This window comes from Canis aureus, chromosome 20 (assembly GCF_053574225.1).
Source record: "Canis aureus isolate CA01 chromosome 20, VMU_Caureus_v.1.0, whole genome shotgun sequence".
Lineage (NCBI taxonomy): Eukaryota > Metazoa > Chordata > Mammalia > Carnivora > Canidae > Canis > Canis aureus.
In genome coordinates, this window is record NC_135630.1 from 35,589,036 (window position 1) to 35,615,403 (window position 26,368).

Genomic DNA, 26,368 nt, shown 5'->3' on the forward strand with positions numbered 1-26,368 from the left:
GGGAGGGTCAGGAGAGGAGACAGGGCAGCTTTCAGGGACACGCTGGGGAGCCTTTCAGGGCAGGGACTTGGATGCACTGCTGTCAGCTCATGCTGTGCCGCTCTGATGTTTGAAAAGCAGGTTGCTCCAGAACCTTCTGTCTGCTCCTTAAGTTCCAGCAGCTGCTTCTGTGGCATCTTTTGCCTGTGGGGAACTCAAAAAGCCAGACTCCCTCTCCCTGCTTTGCTCTCCTTCCCACTTGACAGAGGAACAGGTGGTTCTTTCCAACTGGCAGATTCCAGCGCCTTACATTGTGTTTGGTTTACGTAAGGTGACTGCCGGCCAAAGCTCTTACGCTGTCATTGTTCTATCAAAGTCAAGATAGATGATTAGGGCCCCATTGACCAAGCACCTTGGAAGTGCCCAGTGCAATGCCGGGTGCTATCCACACACTTCTTGCACCTCACAGCACCTGGAGAATGGCTTCTCCCCATTTCATGCATGAGGAAACTGAGACTCATAAGAGATGCTGAAGCTAAAGAATTTACCTGAAACTTCCTCCCTGGGAAGAGTCAGAACCAGATTCCACTCAGGCATTTCTGACCCCATGTAGACTCCCAAAATGTAAGGGAAAACACGGAGAAAATAAAGAGTCTGGGAAAAAGAGTCTTGTAAAATATGTTTGGTTCCAACTTCTTAATTTTTAGAAATGAAATGATGACGCTGTAAGATTCTGTGAGGCTCCCTAGGGCTTTCAAGTCCAGGCTCCGGGTCACTGTACTTTGCAACCTGAGGCATTCGGGATGAATGGGAGAGATCTGGGGGGATGCTGGGCAGGGAGTGTTGTTAGGGGGGTAGCTCCTATGTACATGGGAGGAAGCTGGTGAAGGAGATGGGGACAGGGTGCTCCCGGCAAAGGGAATCACATCTGCAAAAGCCTCAGGGGCTGCAAGATCAGGGCACCTTTGGGAAGTGGAGAGGTGTAGCCAAGACTCCAGGGCTCCTTCCCGAAGGGCTTCCCAAGAGCACTGGGGAGCCCACTGAAGGTCGCATGTGAGGGAGGGTTATGGCTTATATTTCAGACTCTGCTCTGGCTGCAGGATCAGGAAGGACAGGACATGACAAGGCTACAGGCGATTTCCTCACACCCCTGACGGATGTGCCAAACTTCAGCTCAGAATCTGTGGGTAAAGGGATCCCTGGGTGGCGCAGCGGTTTGGCGCCTGCCTTTGGCCCAGGGCGTGATCCTGGAGACCCGGGATCAAGTCCCACATCGGGCTCCCGGTGCATGGAGCCTGCTTCTCCCTCTGCCTGTGTCTCTGCCTCTCTCTCTGTGTGTGACTATCATAAAATATAAATAAATAAAAGAATCTGTGGGTAAGTAGGCAGGCTCCTGCCTCAGGAGCTCACCTTCTCTGAGTTACCGGCCTTGTTACGGAGTCAGGCCTGTGCACTCAGCCATAGTGGGGATTCCGGGTGGAAGGAGGTTTTTGCTATTCAAAACCCCAGCCTTGAGGCGCCTGGGTGGCTCAGTCACTGAATCGTCTGCCTTCAGCTCAGGTCTGGTCTCGGGGTCCTGGGATCGAGCCCCCGGACCCCGCTCCCTGCTCCGCGGGGAGCCTGCTTCTCCCGCTCCGTCCTGCTCAGGCTCTCTCTTGCTATCTCTGTCTCTCTCTCTTAAATAAATAAAATCTTTAAAATTAAAAAAAATAATAAAAAAAATAAAACCTCAGCCTCTTTCCAAGAGGGGTGGGCAGGGTTAAAGGAAGGTGCCTCCTCCTGGGCTGGGACCAGAGCCGGGGCTGGAAGGGGGCTGTGGAGAGAGGGGTTTCACAGCCCCTGAGCCAGACCGGGGCGTCGGGAGGGGCCAGGGAGGTGCCAGGCTGGGGCCAGCGTGGGAAGGGGCGGCAGGGGTATTCCCCTGGTGGAGGAGAGGCTGGGGGGCTCCTAAGAACAGCGCTAAGCCTCAGGAAGCAGCTCCCTCTCTGGGTCCTTTGGCCCTCCTCCCACCCACTGTTGACTAGTACACGTTCTTCGCCCCACCTGGGCCTGACCCTCCAAGTCTTTGACCACAGGCGCCCCGGGGCCCTAGACCCGGCTGGGGCCCCAGCCTTACTCACAGAGACCACTCTGGTTGGGCAGATCCCCCAAGAAGCTGCCACTAGGGCTTGGGCAGACCCTGCCCCGCACCCCACCCACCCAGGGCCACCCTCAGAGCACAGGCTGGCGAAAGGGTGTTTGTTCCTACCCAGAATAACGTGTTCAAGGCTCATTTCCTCAGCTCACGAGGCCATAGATTGACAGCCCTGATAGAGCAGAGGGGCCTGTGGGGTCCGGCTGGACCCAACTGGCCTGGCGTGACACAGGACTGTGCGTGGTCCTTCTCACTCCTCCCTGTGGCTCACTTCGGGTCTGCCCGGGGTCCATCCCCCTGCCTCCCCATCTTCTTTCTCCTCCTTCTGTCTTGTCTGCTGCCCGCCCTGCGTCCTTCTGCCTCTCTCCTCCCTCCCTTCCTTGACTTTCCCTGCCTCTGCCTTGCTGGAGGCTTTCTTCTTCACTTTCTGCTTCTCACAGTTCTCTCTCCGCACCCCCACCTGCACCCCTCCCTCTGTCCCGTCGCCACACCAGACACGTTTATTTGGACAACAAAGGGGGATATTGTGCTCACAAACAAGATTCCTGGAGTCAGCTCTCAGACCCTGGCATCGGAAAAAAGGATGGGGGCCCAGCCAGCTGGGGGGAGGCTCCGTGGCTTGTGGAGACCCCATGCTAGAAGTGGATTTAGAGGGAAATGTAGACAGGAGTTTTCAGCTTCTGTCCTTTGACCTTGCTCACGCTGCCACCTGTAACAGTGAGAACAACATATGAATAATAATAATTAGGATCGAAGTCACCACTGTTGCTGTACAGGGTACCCTAGATCTCTTCCATACAATATTGTGCATTCAACCACCACAACAGTCCTACAGAATTGGTCTTTTTTATTTTTAAATGTTTATTTATTTATTTATTTATTTATTTATTTATTTATCTATTTATTTATGAGAGACACAGAGAGAGAGAGGCAGAGACATAGGCAGAGGGAGAAGCAGGCTCCATGTAGGGTGCCCGATATGGGACTCGATCCCAGGACCCGCAGGATCACAACCTGAGCCGAAGACAGACACTCAACCACTGAGCCACCCAGGTGACTCTAGAATTGGTTTTATTGTCCCCTGTAGCAGACCAGGAAACCGAGATGCAGAGAGAGGTCATCTAGCCCCTGGGTAGCTGCCCAGCACAGATTCGACTGACCCCAAGCCAGCTGTCCTTTGTGCTAGGACAGCTGTCACATGCTGATTGATTTTGCTATAGGATTTGGGGGACCTGGGGAAGTTGCTGATGCCATCTCATCAGTTTCCATGGGAGGACAATATTCTGGGAACACGGTGAGTACCAGCCATCAGTGATGGAGCAGAGACCAGTCGTCTGATGTCCAGGAGAGGAAGGGGGAAGCCGGATCGGGACCCTACCTGTGGCCCCAGCAGGGCTCTTTCCTCACCGTGTGGCCCCAGTTAAGCCCCTGCCCCTCTGTGAGCTCTCACCATCCCCACTTGAAAAGCAGGGGGTCTGAGAATCCCCCATGGGGTTCCGTAGAGGGGTCTGCCCCTAGGCTGGGGGCATGGGAAGAAATCCAAGGATTTTCTTTTTCAAAGTTTCACTCTCCACTTGACCTCTGCCTGTGATTTTCCTACCTGGGAACTAATCCTGTGTATTTTTTTAAAGATTTTATTTATTTATTTTGAGAGAGAGCAAGAGAGCAGGAGCAGGAGGAGGGGCAGGGAGAGAAGCAGACTTCCCACTGAGCAGGGAGCCCGATTCGGGACTCAATCCCAGGTCCCTGAGATCATGACTGGAGCCGAAGGCAGGCACTTAGCCCACTGAGCCACCCAGGTGCCCCTAATCCTGTGTATTTAGAGGAATCAGGCAAAATGATGTTTTGAAAAGAAAACCCTATGGATGTGGCCATAATGAGGTTGGGTTCTCAGGGCACATCTTGCCCCGTGACAAAGGGGACAATCCTACTCCCCAGGAGCCCCCAGCCACCCCACTTTTAGGCTGCACAAGCCTGCCAGCTTGAGATTTCCAGCACCTTTCATTCATTTATTCAACACACGTTTGCTGAGAACCTGCCGTGTGCCAGTGCCGTTCGAAGCATGGGGGATTCGGCAGAGAACAAGGCAGGTGAGCATCCCCAACCTTGTGGGTCTCACGTTCTGAGAGGGAGAAAAAATGATAAATCAGGTAAATGAAGGAGTCATGATTGTATAATAGTTTATTTTTTATTTATTTATTTATTTATTTATTTATTTATTTATTTATTTATTTACGATAGTCACACAGAGAGAGAGAGAGAGGCAGAGACACAGGCAGAAGGAGAAGCAGGCTCCATGCACCGGGAGGCCGATGTGGGATTCGATCCCAGGTCTCTAGGATCGCGCCCTGGGCCAAAGGCAGGCGCTAAACCGCTGCGCCATCCAGGGATCCCTGTATAATATTTTAAAGTGATCAAGTGCCGATAAAGGAAGAAAGGCCAAGGGAGAGCACACAGGAGGGGCAGTGATCCCGACAGAGGGTGACACAGCAGACTGCACCGCCTCCAGGCCCACGTCCTGCCACGGGCTCCCCACTGGGCCCCGAAGGCAAAGACACATGGGACGCGAGCTCTGCATGCCATTTAAGGTTTTCAAGGGGCACTCAAAAAGATAAAACGTGTAAATAATTTTAGCAGTGTATTTTCTTTAACCTAATATATCCAAAGTATTGCTAATTCAACATTAATCAGCATAAAAATACGTCACGAGACATTTTCATTCTTTTCGTGCTAAGCCTTTGAAATCTATCGTGTATTTTACACCCGCAACACATCTCATTGTGGATCAGCCACGTGTCGTCTGCTCGACAGCCTTGAGTGGAGCAGATCTCAAGTGCCAATCGGACCTTGGCACTCCTTGGCTTAGGTGGCATCCAACTGCCCTAAGAATGTGACCTGGATATCTTGTAGTGCGAGACAAGGCCCTTCATGATCTGGGCTGCCTCTTGACCACATCTCTACCCAGTCTCTCCCAGCCCTGGTTGTTCTCTTGCCTCTTGCACGTGGCAAGCTCACCTTGCCCCAGGGCCTTTGCTCTTGCTCTTCCTCTGCCTGGACTATTCGTCTTCCAATCTGGGTGTGCTTGATCTCCCCATGTCATTTTGCTTTTTGCTTGCTTGCCACCTCCACAGAGATCCTCTCCAGCCACCCGCTCTAATTTTCCATCATATCACCCTGCTTTACCTCTGCACAGTATCTTGCTCTTTGGAAGCAGCTTTTTTAGTGCTTTGGCTCTTTGCTTTGATGTTTGTTTTCTGGAGCAGACAGCTGTCCTTTGCAGAACCGTGTACATGGTAAGCACTCAACAACACTCATTGTCTCGAATTAATCTCTCAGAATAGTTGGTATGTGGCCTCACTGACTGTAAATTCTCTGCACCAACGCATTGCACAGATGTGGACACACATGTGCCAGAAGGTGAGTAGCACAGCCCAGAAGGGAAAACTTAACCCACTCGCCGTCTGCTAAAAGTGTGATTTCTTGGCAAACTTCATCAGAGCTTGTATTTATGAATTTTCCATCCTTGACCACTACTGGTCATGCCTAATGAGTCTGTGATTGCTTAGAGCCAGGGCCTGTCTTGTGAGCAGCAAACACCATCCTAACATTTCATGATGATAAAATCCTGATCTGAAAGGGATCATGATAATGACCCTAATACACTTGGTTTCAGTTAATATGACCTATGTAGGTAAAAGCTCCCAGCCCAGGCTTAGCACACACTAGGTGTGCTAGGAAATGTGAGTGCTCTTCAGAGCAACTTGGAAAATAGTTGTAGGGCACCTGGCATGCACTGGACATGGTGCTTAATGCCGGAAATTCATGGAGAAAGAAGACTCAGGTGTCAGGTACCAAGATTTCCTCCTCAAGCTGAGACATTATTTTCCAACCTGTCTGCTGGCCACTATACAAGGCAGAGAGCCACCTGCTTTATCCCCAGACCTGACCCGTGTCTCTGGAGACATATCTACCTTTCTTCCACTATGTCACTGGGTGCAGGCATTCTGCAGGTGTCCTGGGAGCTCGGCAAGTGTCCAACTCAATGAGGAGCGTTTCTAATCCTTGGGACTTTTGGGAAGGTCACTGAAAGAAGAACCAGTCAAGACCAGAGCTCTGGCACTGTGGGCAGGGTGTCCCTAGGCCAGGCGCCCTCCCTCCTTGAGTCACTTAGAGGATTAGGCCAGATGAGAGGTTGGTTGTCCTAAGATATTTAGGAGGAGGATCTTGCTTCAGAAGAAATCCTCATGAAACTCCAATAAGTGAAGCAGAACAAGCAGGAGCTTGGCAGCCAAGGCAGGGCAGGAGCCCACACTGCCTGTCTTCTCTACTCCATCCTCTTTGGAACCCCTAGGGATCCACAAGACCTAGTTTGAAAACCACGGGCATATCCTCTCTGGAGCCAGAACTGGTGGTCTGAATCTAGCCCTGTCTCTTGCCCATGGGGTGCCCTAACTTCAGAGTTTCATCTGTGAAGTGGAGCTAATAATAGCATCTACCTAATAGGGATGCTGTGAGAAGTAAATTGAAAGGTGAAAAGTCACATAAAGCATATAACCCAGTGCCAGCGCAGATACTCAGAAAAAGCACTGTTCCTGCCACGAGTGCCTGTGTATTAAGTCTGAACCCTGTGAGAGGGAATGTTCCGCTCAACAGAGAGAGCAGGGGATGGTAGACTTTCAGCACAGTTGGTTGGAGCAGGGCGGTGTGCAGAGGTCTTTGGAGTCTTCCTATGTCTTCCTGGAGGTGCACTCCTGGCTTTGGTCCTGCATATGGTGGCTTTGGTTTCCCAACAAATAATAAGACCATGGACTCCCTGATTTTGCTACATTCACTGTAAAATACTTCAGGATCCAAGCACTCAGCACCTATTTGGACTCAGGGGAAGAAGAAGGAAGAGGCGTTCAGTAAAAGCGTGCTCAGGCTGCACCTGTCCCCCAAGCTGGGGCTGAGCCACCCAGGCTGGTGCAGGTGCTGGGGCTTGGAGGGATTGGGGATGGGGTGGTGTGTATTCTGCAACATTCTTTGTCAAGGAGGCTGGCTAAGGAAGCCCCGTCCTGGAGACAAAACTCCTGGGAACAACAGCCAGGTGGCCTATAGAGGAACAGGCCTCACTCTGCCCCTCCCCATGCCCGCTGGCCTCTGACATAATCCAGGACCCCTGGGCCAGGCTCAGAGCTCAATCATTAACTGAGCAGTTTGCTGAAAGGATTTGTTTTCGGCTACAGCTACGAATGCCAGGAAAACATGCAAACAATCATCTGGGATTAGCTAGTCAGAAAAGGGAAGGGTATAACAAAAAAAGATAGTATTTTTTAAAGTGTTTAACTTAAATTTAATTAACATATAGTGTGTTATTAGTTTCAGGGGTAGAATTTATTGATTCATCAGTTGCATAGAACACCCAGTGCTCATTCCATCACACGCCCTCCTTAATGCCCATCCCCCAGTGACCCCACCCCCCACCTCCCCTCCATCAACCTTCAGTTGGTTTTCTAGAGTTAAGAGTCCCTATGGTTTGTCTCCCTCTCTGTTTTTAATTGTTGAAGGTGGAATTTATATTCTTTCTAGTCTTCTGTATGTTTGAAAATCTTTTTCTAAATTTTTGAAGCAGACATTATGCATCGTACCACTTCATCTGTAAATATTTTAACATGAACCCCTAAAAAGGAGGTCTTGCAATGAATAATAAACACAATGCTCTTATCACCTTAAAAAGACTAAAAACAGGGCAGCCCGGGTGGCTCAGCAGTTTAGCGCCGCCTTCAGCCCAGGGTGTGATCCTGGAGTCCCGGGATCGAGTCCCACGTCAGGCTCCCTGCTTGGACCTGCTTCTCCCTCTGCCTGTGTCTCTGCCTCTCTCTCTGTGTGTGTCTCTAATGAATAAATAAATAGAATCTTTAAAAAAAAGACTAAGAACAATTTTTCAATACAATCAAACGTCCAGCCTGTGTTTGCATTTCCCTGATTGTCATGTGAAATTTTTAAGTGTGTTTTTTACATCAGGATCCACTTAGAGGCCTTCTATTAAGATTGACTTTTCACTTAAGTCTCTTTTGATTCATAAGTTCTTCCTTTATCTTTTATTTGCTCAGAGTATTTTGTTGAAGAAACCACATGGCTGATACTATAAAGTTTCCTACACTGTGACCATTCTATTTTCATCCTCAGGTATCCTATAGTTTTCCTCTGCCTCCTGTATTTGCTCGAAATTGGCAGTGAGACCTTCGGGGTGACTAGGATTTTTGGCATGGCTGCTTCCTCGGTACTGTGTTCTTCTACCACAGGGAGCGTGATGTCTGGGTATCTTTTTGTCATGTCAGCAGCTAATGATATTCATTACCTAGATCTACTAATTCATTAGATTGGGAAGGACTGATGTTCAAATTCAATCATCTCTTAATTTTAAGCTGGACTGCTTCTATAAAGAGAAGGTTCCCCCTATCAATTGTGTGGTGATTTTGAGGTCTTGGTTGTAAAAGCAGGATAAGTGCTTGATGCTTCCCTTCTATGTATGTATCATTTACCATGATTTGGTTTCCCAGCTTTTTCCACAAGTAACCACTGAGTTTGTGTGCATGTGTGTGTGTTTGATATTATTATGATCCCATGATTTAACCATATTTGATTTCTTTCAATTTATGGTAGTAAGACAATAGTCTTTCTTGATGCCCAAATTACACCATCTTTGGCCAATGGAAGTTACTGGAATGGGCTCCTGAGTCCTTCTGATATACTCTATTAATCTTTGATAGCTTACTGTATCTGTATGAAAGGATATTCCAAGCTCATTGTACATCTCTTGACTCAGAATTGTCCATTTCTATAAGGAATCCTGGTTTCTTTCAGTAAGAAGTGGTATTTAGACACCACAATCTGGATCTAGGGGGCTGCTCATTGTATTGGACTATTTACATTTCCAGATCTTTTTAGTGAACACAACTATAAAATATATACTTTTTTAAAAAAAGATAAGATACATTATAAGTTCATGGTGATATTTCCAATTCAAATTTGACCAGAGGCTTAATACTTCATTGGTCTTACTCTGTGATTTCTTTTAACCATGTTGAAAATCTCAGCTTTGAGAACTCCAGCATAGTTACTCACTTGATTTATCTTTTATTACACACACAATGGGCTCAGAAGAATAACACCATTATGGTCACCAAAAATGATTTAAGATTTTGGAGGGCATTTCTTTTTGCCTTTAGATTATATCCCACTAAGAAAGTGTATTCAATTACTAAGCTTTAATATCATTTGAAGTAGTTTCTCTCTGTGCGGTTATGTTACCAGCTAAATACAAATTAGGTTCATTGATTTTAATTTTAGGGATTGTTCTTTGATTTATTCAATTTTGGTTTTTAATCATGAAAATGCATTTTTTTATAAAGAAGATTTTCTTTAAGATTTTATTAAAGAGAGAGAGAGAGAGAGAATGTACAATCATGGGGAGAGGCAGACTTCCCACTCAGTGGGGAGCCTGACCTGGGGCTCGATCCCAGGACCCTGAGATCATGACCTGAGCTGAAGTCAGACACTTAATCAACTGAGCCACCCAGGTGCCCCATGAAAATGCATTTTTGATGGTTTCATACTCAGACCCAAAGACAAGGGATGTTCAAAGGCTGACTTCTCATGTCTCTTTCACCTCGTTCCCCCTTCCCTCCCTCCACTGTGGGCAACCATTTCTAAAAGTATGCTTTTTCTTTTCATTATTTTCTATACATAAGCAAACACACACACCCATTTAGCATTCCCCTTTTTTCTTAGGCTCACCTCCAGAGAACCTCCTGTAGTAGGTCTAGGCTAGAGCCCAGGAATTTGTGTTTTATTCCTCTTGGCCTTCCCAAGGGATTCTGGTGTAGTTGTCCATGGGCTACAGGTAGGAAACATAACTCTAAAGATTTGGAGTGGTAGGGGAACTCAAGGCAGTGGCCTTGGTGGGGAGTATGCTTGAGTAAGAGTGCTGTGACAGGCAATGGCAAATACCAAGGGGACAGGGTGATGAGTCCAGTCTGCCCAAGTTGGGAAGAGTATTTCACTGCTGATATTGTTTTTTTTTTCTTTTTTTAAAAGATTTTATTTATTTATATTATTTATTCATGAGAGAGAGAGAGAGAGAGAGAGAGAGGCAGAGTCACAGGCAGAGGGAGAAGCAGGCTCCATGCAGGGAGTCCAATGTGGAACTCCATCCGGGACTCCAGGATCATGTCCTGGGCTGAAGGCAGGTGCTAAACTGCTGAGCCATCCAGGGATCCCCACTGCTGACATTGTTGAGAATTCCCAGTACATAGAGATGACACACAGGCTGTGTGGGTATGTGTCTGCACCTGCAGAGGGGCTTTCTCAGGGAAGCTGGGAGGAAGAACTGGGGTGATTGGGGAGAAGAAACAGATGCTTGGCTTACTTATCTTTCATAACCAGGTAATAGGGAGCTGTGGGTGGTTCTTGAGCAATAAGGAGAAGTATAGTCAGGTCAAAATTTTCTCCTCGGTCTCTCCTTCCACTTACTATTTTTGAGGGCAAGAAAACAAATGTGATCTACTCTTCCTTGTTCCAAAGGGACTTTCTAGAGTCTTATGTTGGACTCTAAAACCACTTACACTTTGTTCCTTTTCTCTCTGGTCTTTAAACACACACACACACACACACACCCCTTGTGCTGCTTTCCTGGCAGAGCCACATCAGGGCCATTAATTAACTCAAGAATCCTTTTAAAGAAAGATTAAGAAGAAACAGGCAGGAGCTGGGAGTAGCAAGACTCCATTCCCAGAGGGAAAGAGAATACATTTCTGGGGGAGAAAGAGAAAGCAAAGGGGCAAAGGATGGGGCTGCCTCTCCATTCTCTGTGGCTTTTCTTAGGGCTGCCAGCAGGCCTGAAGTGGGGTGAGCTGGTCAGAACGTGAGGCCTGTATCCTTTTGGCTGAAGGCAGTGTTGGGCCTGTCAGGCAACAGCCACATGCTTTATAGTCCCAGCTCTATCCTCACGAACGCTCTCAACGTCAGTGGCACCATCTGTAAGAGGGGGGAAATGCTGTTTCCAAAGGTTCAAGAGGAAAGTGTTAAGTGTATTTGGCTAATTAGCACCTAGGAAATGTTTAGGCAGTGAGAGCCAAGGGCTGCTGTGAGGCTGGGGAGCTGGAGGAGAGTGGCTGACAGGTTCCTGTTCGCTGGTTAGGATTCTGGGCTGTTCTGGGCATCTTCGTTTTAAGACATTACTCAATTGCAAATGGGTTCAGGGCAAGGGCTGCATTTTATAAACCTTTGCACTTCCTGGGACTCTCAGAACACCTAGAACATTGTGTGCTTCCAGGAATAGTTACTGGGAGATTGGTCAGGCTGGGCATTCCCTGCACCCAGGATCCCTGGGTCAGCACCGGGTCCTACTCCTTTCTGGGTCCCTGGCACCTCCCGGGAGCAGGTGGGAGGTGCTCCATAAACACGCCTGCATTTCTTGTGGAAGTACTTGTTTGCTTCAAACATTACTTTGCTTTCATCTGCTAATGCTTCTTGACTTCATTTCCCTCTCCTCCCCCAAAATCAAGGTTTTCTAATATGGACAATACAGAGCAGTATGAAGAAGTTACCCATAATCCCACATAAAGTTATTTTCTAAGGTAAAGCCTGCTTTTTTGCTAATGTACAATACTCTGTGAATACTGTATACAAACACATATAAATGTATATTTAAGGCTGAAGAAATTTTATATATACATGTCTAAATGTTTATTTATTTATTAGGAATGATACTTAATGACTGGTGTTTATTGACACCTCCCCATCACCAAATTCTGTTCTTCGATATCTTAAATATCCTCCCATTTGAAGTGGGGCAGTCTGGCCCTGGGGGAGCCCTCATCCCCACCCCATCCTGCCTCTCTGATGAGGGGGATAAGTCATCCGGTGAAGGGGCCAGAGAAGTGGGTGTTCTGGAAACATCGAGAGAAGGATGAAGTCATCTAAGCTAGAAACATCATGGAAGGCTTCCTGGAGGAAGTGTGATTGAGACTGACTTGGAGGGATGGGAAGGGCTTCATTCTCTACGCGTATGGGGACCTGGGAGTCATTCCCCAGTCGTGGTGGGGTGTTACTGTGGTCTGGAGGCCCAGATGAGCTTCTGATTCCTCAGAGCTCCGGTGTTACCACAGTCCCCCTTAGAACAATGGTGTGGGGCAGGGGATGGGGTGGCCAAAGCAGGGACTCTGGAATCTGACAGGCCTGTGCTCAAATGCTGGCCTTCTCTTCCGGTTATAGGAAGATGTGCAGGTGACACGGTGTCCTCATGTGGGCACCACCTGTGCCTGCAAGGTGGGCAAACATGGGCAAACACCGGTGCCTGCTTCACACCGGAATGGCGTGAGTGACATGGATGCAGTGACAGCCTGGCTGCCCTGACTTGGACACAGTCTGGCACAGAGTCAATACAATAAATGCTGGTGGAGGGACACCTGGGGGGCTCAGCGGTTGAGTGTCTGCCTTCAGCTCAGGGTGTGATCCCGGGGTCCTGGGATCGAGTTCCGCATTGGGTTCCCTGCAGGGAGCCTGCTTCTCCCTCTGCCTACGTCTCTGCCTCTCTGTGTGTCTCTCATGAATAAATAAATAAAACCTTAAAAAAAAAATAAATGCCGGTGGAAACAAAGGCCCACAGAGCTGAAGGGCGCCCCTCTGTTCCTGAGTTAGCCCTGCTCCCCCATGCCCACCTTGCACGCAGGAGGCAGCCTTGGCGAGGCCGTCCTGGAGCGGTGGTTATGGCAGCTGTCTCTCCACGGCCCAGGCACACTTACTTCCCTTATTATGACTGAGAAAAACAATCTCCTTGGAGGTCAGGAACTGCAGAGAAGCCACGGGTCAGCTGTTAATGCTCAGTTCTCTCTCTTCCTCCTGCAGGGAGCTTTTAGCTGGGCAGGGGAGACAATGCCTTCTGGTCTTTTCCCTGGCAGAGGAGCCTGGGGCCTCTTGGCACTCAAAGGGTGGCCAGGGTGTGAAACTCCACTCTCCTTCTGTTCTTGGTGTAGTGTCCCCCCCTTTCCTGTTTGCCATTCCAGAGTATGGGACTGGCTCTTCTCCCAGCCTTCCTGCTACCTTGGGAATGGGTACCCAAGGGCTTGGCCAGGGTCATCCCAACTGCCCGCCCCTTCCCTTCTATGACTCATCAGGACCTTATTGCACATTAATCACTGAGCAGGGGAAAGAGTTGAGAACAGAGTCCTTGGTCCAGCCATGAATGACCCACATGCACAGCGCCCAGACATGCACCAGTCCTTGCTCATCATCTGGGAGCTCTAGATGCTCCCATGCCCACCAACCTGCACGACCCTTGGCCCCTGTGGGACGTGCTGGCCACTGTCTTCCTTTATCACGGCTCTGTATCCCATTGCCACTTGCCAGTACTATTTAGACCAAACTGAGTACCCATCACCAAAAATCTATTTCTATTGAAGCAGAAATGTGTAGCAGTTCACATGCATATTTTCAACGTCTTCAGACCCATGTCTTTCATTTCATCTGATTCTCTCCATACCCTCCACGTTGTCTCCCATTCCAGTTATGTTTACTGAGGACATCTGCATGTTGCTCCATCCCTGAACTCAGCTGAGCTCTTCTCAGGGACTGGCTGGCCTCTGTGGGGTGGCCTGCCTGGGTGAGACTTTGCTGTAAGGTTCTGTCCTCTGGAAACTCCCTGCAATTGACAAGACAAGACTTTTGTCTTAAAAGACCTTTTCCACTGTTGTTTAAAAAATCGTTTTTATTTTGAAATAATCATAGATGCGTAGGAAACTGCAAAAATAGTACAGCGACATCTGTGTACCCTTCACTCAAGTTTCCCTAAGGACAATGTCTTGCATAACTGTAGCATCTCCCTGAAGCCAGGGAATCGACACGGGTCACAATTTGACCAATTTGTCAGATGGCACTATTTTTACATACTGGGTGTGCATGCGTGCATGTGTGTGACTGTATCTATACAATTTTTACCACAAGTATATGTTCGTGTAACCCTCACCATCAAGATCCAGAACTATTCCATCCGCGCGGCCACTCACCCTCTGCATCCCTCACCCCTGACGACCATTACTCTGCTCCCCATCACAGTCATTTTGCCATTTTAAAAATGCTATGTAAACAGTCATAGAATATATACTTTAGAAATTGTGTTTACTTAACATCTATATTTGTGTGTATATCGGTCCCCAACTTACAATAGTTGTGACTTTTTCGATGTTTACAATGGTGCAAAAGTGATACTCATTCAATAGAAACTATACCTCGAATTTTGAATTTTGGTCTTGTCTTGGGCTGGCTCCATGCACTATGACGCTCTCTCATGATGCTGGGCAGCCACCCAGTCATAAGGGTTGACAACTGATACACTTACAACCACTTTACCCAAGCAGCCGTTCTGATTGTCACTTCCAGTACAGTAGTCCATAAGTTACGTGAGAGAGTCTACACTGTATTATGAATAGGCTTTCTGTTAGATGACTTTGCCCGACTGTGGGCTTGTGTAAATGTTCTGAGCGCACATGAGGTAGGCAAGGCTGAGCTCTGGTGGTTAGCAGGTTAGGTGGATTAAAGGCATTTTCAACTTAGATATTTCCAACTTATTGGTATATAACCCTCATCATAAGAAGAGGATCTGTATATAAAGTGAAAATTTAAACAGACCTAGAGGTCATACCTGGTTTCCCTCTTATCCGGTCCTCCCTCCAAGGGCAACACTGATAATAGTTTTTTGGGTTTCCCTTTAAAATTTTTTTTAAAAAGATTTTTATTTATTTATTTGAGAGAGAAAGAGAGCACAAGTGGGGGGACGAGCAGAGGGAGAGGGAGAAGCAGACTCCCCACTGAGTGGGGAGCCTGACGCTGGGTTTGATCTCATGACCTTGAGATCACGACCTGAGGGGAAATCAAGAGTCGGACGCTTAACCAATTGAGCCACCCAGGCACCCCTCCTTTTACACTTTTTAATACACATACAGACACACAAGTCCTCTTCTGCAAAACTGCAAAATATCCCCAATTCTTAGTCCCTTAGATTATATTTATACACAACTTAGAAGGTTAGATGAAGGTGGTAAACTGCGCCCTCCTGTCCAGCATCAAATCCGCAAACATCAACCACTTGTCACCACGTGCCCAGCTCCCACCTCGTGCAAGCCTGGACGTCTCCTGCCCGGACAAGGAGAAGCTCGTCACTGCACTCGGCCTCCTCCGCGTCTCTCCTGCAGTGCTTCTCAACCTTGCAGTGCTTCTGCCCACCAGGGGACACTGGGGGAGGTCTGCAGACATTTTGGGTTGTCACACCTCGGGGGAAAGGGTGCTTCTGGCCTCTGGTGGGTAGAGGCCCGGGATGCTTCTCAACATCGTAGAATGCACAGTGGAGCGCCCACGGAAAGGCTCGCCCGGCCCACGGCGTCAGTGGCGCTGCCGTCGAAGCTCTGCTCAGTGCCTAATCTCCCTGGGCCAGCATCCAGGCCGATCTCCTGCTCAAAACCCTCAGTATCTTTCTTCCCAGCTCTCTTGGCATAAAACCCAAAATGCTCCCAGGACCTGCAACATCCGTGGTGATCCCTGACTTCACCTCTCCCACGACTCCGGTCCAGCGTCACCACCATTCCCTGGGCACATCCTCAAACAGGCCAAGCACGCCCCGACCTCCGCCCTCCTTCCTGACCTGGAATATGCTTCCCCGCGTGGCTGCTTGTCGGGCTCCTCTGCTGCACCCACAGCCCTGCTCCGGCGTCCTCTCTGGAGGGCCCTCCCGGTCCACCTCATCTAAGAATGATTTGCCCTGCCCTGTCTTCCGTTTGCCCTGCCCTGTCGCCCCCCACGTTTGATGTTTATTTGATTGATTCATTGACTTGCTTTCCCGTTACAATGTGAACTCCTGTGTGTTTTGCTCGCTCACTGACACCCTAGACAAGCACCTGGCATGGCGTAGACCCCCGACAGTGCCTGTTCAAGTTTGCTGAGCACCTCACATGTGCCATCTTGTACATTCCTCAGAGCCGCTCCAAAGGCCAGTCCATATGCCCAGCTCAGAGTAGGTGAGGATAAAGCTGAGATGCAGGAGGTCTGTGGTCCCCAAATCCATGCCACACACCACCCCCGAACACACCTAGGACTTGATGTCACCCTGCTCTTTAAAGCATTTCTGTACATCTGTAGCCACTCCACAGTTTTTGCTGGTGACTTTTCATATGCCTGCTGTGTTTGCTTTCTGACCTGGAGCCCTTCCTGTTTTCATTTCATCCTGCCATCTGGGCCTGACGCTGGGGGCCCTCCTCTCAGGTGGAGGAACGCGGAATTTGCTCTACTCATGCAGGTCCCTTGTTGCCATTACACAGAATGTTTAAAGGAGCTGCCCCACCCCAGGGCTTAGGAATGCTGCGCAAAACAAGCCTTGTCCTAGTGTTCAGAGAGCCAGAGGACAGACACTCAGATGGACAGTCACCTCTCACCAATCACAGAGGACAGCTGTGGCCATTGGGTCTTGGAAGTGGCAGGTCCCAGCCCTGGGGCTGTAAGTGGGGTCGTCGGTCCATATTCTGGACCATGTCTGAACTGTCAGCTCAGACAGCCTAGGTGCAGGCAGTCTGGGGCCCGCCCCGTAGATCTGTGCATTCTCTGCCGGCCTTGGTACGGTGCCTGATGACAATGGTTGCTGCCACTTACCGAGACCCAGTGAGCTCCATACTGGGAGTCAGAGGACCCGACCCCATGGCCAGCTGAGCCACCCTAGCTTCAATCCCTCGCACTTTCTGTTTCCTTACCTATCGAATTAAAACAGCTCAGTTATCCATCACAAGGTCTCTGGGGTATTTGCATGAGACAATATGTGTTAAGTTTTTATTTTTAAATTGAGGCATAATTTAATAAAATTTGCCCCCTTTTAGTGCATAGTTTCGTAAGTTTTAGGTAACCACCACCATCACAATTGAGATATAGAATATTTTTGTCACCTCAAAATTTTTCTCATGCCTCTCTGTTGTCAAACTCTTCCCCTAGCCTAGACCTAATGACCCATCTTATTTCTGACCCTGTCACTTCACCTTTTCCAGAATATCATATAAGTGAAGTCATCCAGTGTGTGTAGTCTTTGGAGTCTGTCTTCTTTCAAGCACACTGCATTTCAGAATAACCATATTTCTGCATCTGTCAGTAGGTAGTTCCCTTTTCCTGCTCAGTAGCGTTCATTCCATTCATTATGTGACTGTCTCATAGCTGGCCATTGACCCATTGGAGGGCATCTGGTTGTTTCCTGAATCTGGCGATTGTGAATAGAGCTGCTGTAAACTTTCATGTTTGGGTTTTGGGGTGAACATAGGTTTCATCTCTCTAGGGTAATGAGTAGGACCACTGGGTCATGCAGTCAATGCATGTCTAACTTTGTCAGAAACTACCAAACTCTTGCCCGTGGTGGAGCGTACCATTTTGCATTCCTACCAGTAGCGTAGAAGAGTCCTAGTTTCTCTGCATCTTTGCCAGCACTAGGTTTTTTGTTTTGTTTTAGCCATTCTAATAAGTGTGTACTGGGAAGTTATTTCCTGTCTGTCAATCAGTAGTTCCCAGTTTTTGAGGGAAGTGCGGAAAAGCAGGTGGGAAATAGGGCTCTGGAGTCAAAACCCCTGCATTCAAATTTGAACTATTATTTACTAGCAAATTTTCAGCTTTCTTATAGTGAAGCTGTTGAAGGATTTAAGAATTATAATGAATTATAAGTGCTTAGCTTTTCTGAAGATGAGCCACTATTATTACTAGAATAATACTTGATTTCTGGTCCCCCCCAACAAGCATCAAAGAAGGTGTTATCATACTACTTTTATAGATGGACATTGAAGCTCAGTTGAAAGACCCCATTTCCCCGTCTCCCTAGCATATAGTTATGGACATAGAATAAGTTCTGGACAATGAGATGCAAGCCTAAATGTCACATAGGACTTCTGGAAAGTCTTCCTTAGTGGAAATAAGGCACAACCTTTTTCTTTTCCTCCTCCTGCAGACTTGTTGGCTGTATCTCCAGCAGCCTTTTTGAGCCATGAAGTGATCTTTAAAATATAAACGAGTATTGAGGACAGAAACACAGGAATGTGGATCCCTGATGCCATCATGAAAACATCCTATTAGCTCCATACTGCCTATCCTTAGACTTCTGCAAGAAAAATTAACTTCTACCTTGTGTATGCCAAAAACAAAAACAAAAAAAAACACAAAACTTAGTGGCTTCCAACAACAAGCATTTACTCTCATGATCACAGTTCTGCAGCTGATTAGAGTTTAGCTGATTCTGGTTGAGCTTGACTGTGTCTTTGGCCCAGGCTATCAGGCTGGCCGGATTTTGCTCTAAGCTGATAGTTGGATTTAGGTCTTCTACACATGTCTCCCATTGTTTTGGGACCAGTCCTTTATGACAATGTCAGAAGTGCTAGAGCACAAGCTTAATTTCACAGACACATTAAAAACTACTACTTGCACCCTGCATGTTAACACGCCCTTGGCCGAAGCTGTTGGCCAAATCTATTATCAGTGGGTGGAGGAATATATCCTCTTTATGGTGAGAGCAACCCCAAGTCAAATGGCAAAGAGAGTGGACATGGGAGGTGTGGAAAGTTGGGAATGATGATACCATGCACTATAGCTACTGAGGTATTACCATTGGGTCTGCAATTTTTCAAGATGGCAAAGACATGGTGATAGATGTGGGATAGAATTCTTGAAAAATTCACGTGGAAAGCATTTTAAAGGAAAATGTTGGGACTTCTTCATTCAAAAAGCAAAATATCACTTCCTTTACCAAGACAGAAAGCTAATGCAGAAGCAGGAAGATCTAACTTTAGATTTCTGGCCAGATAGGGAGTTGAATGAACTTCTTAAGGTAAGGCTTGTATGTGATTGTATTTTATTTTTATTTTTTGAGTATCATCCCCAATACGTGGCACAGCTCTTGGCATAGAGCTGGAGCCAAATAAATATTCATGCATTTATTCATGGATATGTCTGAGTCTGACTTTTTTCACCAAAGATTCAGTAAGACCGTCATAAAGTTTATGTAGAATAGGATCTCTTAACTGTTGTAGCTTTGACATTTGGGGCCAGATCATTGTTTGTTGTGGGGCTGTCTAGTGCATTGTAGAACATTTGGCAGCATCTCTGGCCTCTACCTCCTAGTTACTGGTAGTACTCCTTCCACAGTTGAGACAACCAAAAATGTCCCAGACTTTGCCAAGTCACTCCTGATGTAAGGAACCTATAGTGCCCGTTCTATCACAATTTGCAGAAAAAATATCTGAAGTGCAGAAATTTAATTTAAATTAATAGAAATAAATTGCATCAAGATAGTAGAATTGCATCTCTGTATTTGCAGCTAAACATTATGTGCAATTTCTCACAGTTCTAAAATCAATTACCAGGGGCACCTGGGTGGCTCAGTAGTTGAGTGTCTGCCTTCAGCTCAGGTCATGATCCTGGGGTCCTGGGATCGAGTCCAGCATCAGGTTCCCCGCAGGGAGCCTGCTTCTCCCTCTGCCTATGTCTCAGCCTCTCTCTGTGTGTCTCACGTGAATAAATAAATGAAATCTTAAAAATAAATAAATAAATAAATCCAATAAATCCAATAAATAAATAAATAAATAAATAAATAAATAAATAAATAAATAAAACCAGTACAGGGAAATTTAATGAACTGCAGACACCACTGCGTTGGTCACCAATTTTTCTGGTAAAGGCATAAGATTTTCCCTAGGTTGATAAAATTTCATTCTTTCCCTTGACAAATTTTTTGAGAGTCTCCTATGGGCCAGGCCCTGGGGATCTAGCAGAAAATGGACCTCTTCATGGAGCTCATATCCTAGTGTGAGAGCAAATGATGAACATAGAAACACGTAAGTATGTAGTATAAACATTTTAGTTGTAGGTGCTAGGAAGAAAATAAACAGGGAATGACTTGGAGAGGGCAGACATTTCAGGAGGTGAATACCAGGCAGTGAGGAAGTGATTGTGAGAAGGAGGCAGAGAAGTAAAATCAGGCAGAAGAAGCTATTTTTCCTTTCCATATGGCGATGTGATGCAAGATCCAGGACTTACCTTCTCTTTACCCCTGCCTTCTTCCCTCTCCTTTCTTTCAAAATATCAACTAAGATGACCAAAGTCAAGAGAAATCTATCAAAGCCCTTTGTCTCCAAATTTTCATCAAGCAGGCTCTGTCTGGCCAAGTCACCTCCCACCTGTGGGCCTCAGTTTCTCTATGTGTACAATGTAAAGGTCGATGCAGATACTCAGGAGCTTTTTTGGACAGAGTGCTGTTGGGTTATTGACCGGGGTTTGAATCCTGACTCTGCCATTCTCTGACAAAATAGCTGTGGAAAAGTGTGTTCACCTCTCTGAGCCTCAGTTTCTTTGAAACAACCGTCTTGAGGTTGGATGAAATGCCCTGAGTCTAGCCTGGTAACTCTGATGCCCTGCACCTTTTATTTATTTTTTTAAAGATTTTATTTATTTATTAATGAGAGACAGAGAGACAGAGAGAGACAGAGAGATAGAGAGACAGAGGGACAGAGACAGAGAGAGAGAGAGAGACATAGGCAGAGGGAGAAGCAGGCTTCATGCAGGAAGCCTGATGTGGGACTCGATCCCAGAGTCCTGGGATTATGCCCTGAGCCAAAGGCAGACGCTCAACCACTGAGCCACTCCAGCATCCCCCCTGCACCTTTTAGACTCCCAAGTCTTGAGATGGTGACTTTGAAAGGGCTTTGGGAAAAGCCAAGTAGCCTAGGTGCAGAGTCCCAGTCTTACTGCTATGATGACCCTAATCGTGAGCTTTTGTGATTATTCAGAAGGCTCCTCAAGGTTTATGTAAGCCCTCAGAACTACAAGATTTCACTGCGGACCACAGTGTCAGAAGATAAAAGAAAATCCAGGATTCCAGCACCTGGGGCATGTCCTTAGCATTTCTGAAAAATCAAACAAAATTATATGATAGTTAGAATATCCTTTGAAAGGAAATGTGCTCTGGTCATTTGGATTCTCCATGTGTTTGGATTCTAGGAAAGCAGGTATTTTCTGAGTGAAAAGCAAGGTCAACCAAGATGGCCAAGTCTGGATGTTCATAACGACTAGGCTCCTGCCAGAGGAGAACTTGATCTGCGGGTGTGAGGGTGCAGGTAAGTGCAGGAGAGACAGGAGCCGCCCAGAAGGGGTGGGGTGGGGGGAGGCTATCCTGACTGGCTATCTGGGTGGTCAGGACAGCTGGTGCCCCCACACCCATTCTCCCTCTTCTTCTCCATCAGATCCTGGTTCAGCTTGGGGCATCCTCCCCTTCCCAGACATCCTTGCATCTAGGAGTGATCACGTGACTTGGGTCTGGCCAGTGGTAAGAGAATGTGTGCTGATGGGGCGTCTGAGTAAAAAATCCCTGACACAAGGGACCTGGCCAGCTGGTACACATCCATTAATTCCTCTACCCTTCCCCACTTGCCCTGTCTGGAGTGGCTGCCATGCCCGGAGGTGGAGCATCTGTCTTCCTAACAGGAGGGAGAAGGCTACACGGTCAGGATGGCAAAGAGGAAAAGTGCATCCCAGTGGTGTGTGGGGTCACTGTGTTGGCCCTGGATTGCCCACTCCTGGACTTCTTGCCATATGAGGAAAAGTAAATCCCATTCAGTTAAGCCCCCTAATTGGTTCCTGCCCCCTCGGAGGGACTTAGCACTGATAGATCAGTGTGCCAGTGTTACCAACCCTGTGTTGAGCACCCCGCCCCATTGTTTTACTCAGTCCTCACAGTCCTTCTGGGGGAGCATATCTGAACCCCACTTGACAGATGAGGATACTGAGGCTCAGAGAGGTGCCCCCCACTCCTGCTCACAATTGTACAGGTAGTCAGTGGTAGGGAAGGGGGTTTGAACTCAGAGCAATCTGCTTCCCAGTGCTGCATGCCCCATTCTCACCCTGTAACTCTAACAGTAAATAGCATCATAGCCGCAGAATTTACTGTGGGTCTGAAACCTGGCAGGCCACTTGCTAGTTGTGCTCAGTGCCTCTGAGCCTGATTTCCCTCCCCTGGACCTGGGGATGATAGCAGTACCCACCTTGTAAGGTGGTACTTAGTTACTTGTAAGTGAGGACCACCAGCTGCCTGGCACAGAGTAGGCACTCATTGCATATAACCCCTTGACTTACTTTGGCTTCATGGCAGTTGATGCTGAGCTAAGTGCATTTAAAACTGCTGCATGATCCTCTCAGACTCTTGCACTAGCCCCTCTGAAAAGGTATCATCGTTTCTCTTTCCAGGTGATGAAACTTGGAGAGGGTGAGTTTCACTCTGAACCTCAGTCTCTTCATCTGTAAAACAGGGGTGAGGATAGCACCTGCCTTATACGGATATGTTAGGATTGAATGAAATCAGGTAGAGGCCGAACTCAGCCCAGCGTCTAGCACAGAGTAAGCACTCAGTTAGTGTAGCTGGGGCTCTAATTTGTTATTCTTACCCAGCTTTGTGCTGGGCACACAAGCCATCTGCTTCATCACCAGAGGGGGTTCCAAGGGTGGACATGAGGCCCAAGTCAGGCCCAGATGGGCCTCTACCCTGTGGTCAGCTTCCGTGTGGCCTTGCTGAGACGGAGTTCCCAGCGGTGAAGGCTGGCTGGGGGCCAGTCCGGGATAAAGCCATCACAGTTTTCTCCTGACCGTGGGGATCAGCCAGGGTTCCCTATCACAGACCTTTAGTCCTGGGAGGCAGAAGCCTATTTAGTCACAAGAAGGCCTATGCTCACAGATGCTCAGGACAGATAAAGGACCGGCTCTGTCCGGGCCCCACCAGCGGGGTTCTCCTGATTTATGGAGAAATACCACTGGGTGAGATGTGACCTTGCCCCGTTCCCTGCTGGCGTCTTCGGGGCTGGCCACCCCAGCTGTTGGGTCATCTTTCTGAAGGACAGTGGGGTGGGGGAGGGTCAAGTTACACACACACACACACACACACACACACACACACACAGAGTCCCATCTCTCTCGCACGCACACTCACACTCATACTTGCCGTGAGGGTTATGAGGGCCTGCCTTGTCTCTGTGAGTTCCCAGCCCAGCGCAGTGCATGGGCTCGGGCATCTCTGCCACGCCTGCTGGTGGACCGCTAGACGCCTGGACGGCTGGCTGCTAGGTGATGGAGTGAGTACTCAATCCACGCACCGGCTCAGCCTCTGGATTGGGTGCCTACTGTATGCAGGCTCTGCTCCAGTTTTGGAGGAGATGAAGACTCTGGGGATCCCTGGGTGGCACAGCGGTTTGGTGCCTGCCTTTGGCCCAGGGCGCGATCCTGGAGACCCGGGATCGAATCCCACATCGGGCTCCCAATGCATGGAGCCTGCTTCTCCCTCTGCCTGTGTCTCTGCCTCTCTCTCTCTCTCTCTTTCTCTCTCTCTCTGTGTGTGAGACTATCATAAATAAATAAAAATAAAAATTTTAAAAAAAAATTAAAAAAAAAAAAAAGAAGACTCTGCAGCACCTGCTCTCAAAGGTCTGCCAGTCCAGCTGATGGATAATGAGCAGAGGGAGAAAGAGGGCTCTGGCATTGTTTATCCCCACTTTCCTGGGGAGACTCCCACTCCTCCAGGAACAGAGCCAGAGTGAGCAACCAGGACAGTTGGCTGCTGCATCTCCTTGTTCTGTTCCCAAATGCAGGACAGGGACTCGGTGGTCCTATCTTGTGCTTGCATGAGCCTGGAGTGGGTGCCTCCCTAAAGGCTGTGCCTGGAGGCCTCAGCTCGCCTCACCCATGCCCTGGCCCAGATGCTCTTGTAGCCTTTGGAGAAGGTACTGGGCCTTCTCAAGAATCCTCATTGAGGGCTCCTGGCTGGCTCAGTTGGAAGAGCATGTGGCTCTTGACCTCAGTGTCATGAATTCAAGCCCCACATTGGGTGTAGAGATTACTAAAAAAATAAATAAATAAATTTAATTTAAAAAAAAAAAGAAAGAAGAATTAATCCAGGGCTGTGAGGAGACACGGTGGCTGCCCTGGGAACTTCCACTGGAGTGTGGACAGAGCGGCCCATCACGGCTATGGGGGCAGGTGGGCGCTGATGCTCATGGGAGCTGATACCGACATGTTGATGGTGTGTCAGGCTGTGCCAGATCAGCCTGGAGATTTGGCACACCATTTCATGGTGAGGACAGGTCCCCCCATCCTCAGATGAAGGAACAGATGCTAAGAGAGGGGGAGTGACTTGCCTGAGAGCCAACAGCAGGTAAGAGACAGGGCAGGGTTTAAGTCCTCCGGTCTGCTCTTTGCAAAATGAGGCACCAAGTGATAGTGTTATAGGGACGGCAAATGGCCAGAGGGGCCCAGGCCAGCTCTCCGAGGGCGGACTGGTGATATTTGGAAATGTGTTCCTTGAAGGTGAGGAAGTGGGAGAGAAAGCATTTTAGGTGAGAGCACCACCTGCTCAGAGCGTGGAGGTGGGCTGAGCCTGCAGGACCCTGGGATCCTGCAGTGACAGGCTAAGGGTATGTAATCCAGTCCTCACTGTACAGATGCTATGAGATGAGGCTCAGAGAGGGACACTCATGGCTTAGGGCCACACCACACCACGATGGCAGAGCTGGGGCTCCGAGCGGTGTTTTTACACCAAGAGTCACAGCAAACAAAAGGAAGAAAAAAAACCCAAAGCAATATTTCAGTCTACCAGGTAACAAACGAGTCACCCTAGTTATTTGGTGTCTTGTAGGCAAAACAAGTGACCATGTGATTTCACCCTTCCCTGCACCCAATCTCACCTGACGTTGTCCCCTCTTTGCACCTCACCCCCTATGTGCGCACAGCGATGGCCAAGGCCCAGGGGAAAAAATGCTGGGGGAAAACCCTCGGCCACCACTGTCCTAAAGCCTGAAAGTCAAGTTGCCAAAACAAACTTCTTTTGTCTCTCTTCATTTTTCCGTGTTTAAATAATAATAATCTGAAAATGAAGTCATTGTGCTTACCTGTAGGCCTGCCAGTGGTGCCTGCTGGCGCCTCAAAGTGTGTCTGCCCGAGGCAGCTGTCTGGCTGGACACTGCGGTCCATCTCCCTGGGGTCCCACTCCGGGAATCAGCCCCCCGGTCTGGCAGGTTGCCCCCCCTTCCCTCTCATGTCTCGTCAAAACTTATCCCTGCAGTGTGCCGCTCTCCCAGGGTCCATTCCTCTGCTAAATAATGGGTCATCTCTCCCCAAGGCCTTGCCCCTGGTAGGTGACTCCAAACCTGTAAGACGGTCCCCTGCTAGAGACACAAGCGCCACCATCCGGGACAGAATTCTCCACCCCGAAGGCCTGGAGGAGTCTCAAGCAGTGGAATTTGGGTCCTGGTGGCAGATGGGCAGGATATTGTTTATGGAGGAAGGGCAGTCGGAGCCATAGAAAGGCGTAGAAAGGCATTCCTTCTGCCCCTCCTCTCTCTTCCACGGTGGGCTGGGCAGGTGCCCTTGCTCTCAGCCTCCAGGGGCCGCAGACAGACGTCCCTCACTGTGGCTGACTGTCCTGGCCGGCTCCCACCATCTTCTCTACTCAGCAGTGACCTTCCAGAGACAGTCTCTAGGGATCTTATTCTTTTCTCCACCCCTGCGGGGAGGCCAGGGCCCCTGGCACACAGCAGGTGCTCCATGGTGCTCACACCTGGCCACCCTGTCCTCCCATCTGTGACCTTGGCAGTCACCTGTCGTGTTTCTTCCCACTTGGCCTCCGATGCTTCCAGGGGGGCGGGAGAGGCCGTGCTGAGGGTGGGCAGTCAGACAGCCTCATGGCTGTGGGCCACGCAGTGAGCCTCTCTGGAGCCCTGCTCCTCGCTGGCCTGATGGGAATAACGATGTGTCTGTCATCTCTTTTGATGCCACGGCCGTCCAAGGAGGTAAGGTGTGTAAAGGTCTCAGCAGAGCTCCAATTCACAGGAGGAGTTTAATGATGGAAGGTCTTCTGCTGTGTTTATTATCTTAGGAGGCAACATAGCTAAGAATTATTGAGCATGTGCAGCGTGCCGGGCACCGTGCTGAGAGCTTTATACCTAATCGTGGGGCTGTGCAGTAGGTGGCTTTTCTGCCCTCCTTTTACAGGACAGAATACCAAGCCTGAGTAAGTGGCCAAGTTGGATCTGAGTTCAGGATTATCCTCTTTCACATCCTGGAGGTACTTCCACGAAGCCTTTAAAGTCCCAGAACTAGGCCTTTGCTCGCGGGCTGGACTGGGAATACAAATGCTCACCCTGCCATCAGTGTATGTTGGGGAGGATG

The 26,368-nt window shown here is 48.5% G+C and overlaps 1 long non-coding RNA gene across 1 annotated transcript; it reads right to left on the reverse strand.

Annotated features, from left to right (window-relative positions):
- Positions 1–10,166: 10,166 nt before the first annotated feature.
- Positions 10,167–13,224, reverse strand: LOC144291675 (uncharacterized). Its single transcript, XR_013359062.1, has 2 exons — positions 12,817–13,224; positions 10,167–11,131 (listed from the first exon to the last, which is right to left on the reverse strand). It is a non-coding gene; the product is annotated as an uncharacterized LOC144291675 (long non-coding RNA).
- Positions 13,225–26,368: the final 13,144 nt, after the last annotated feature.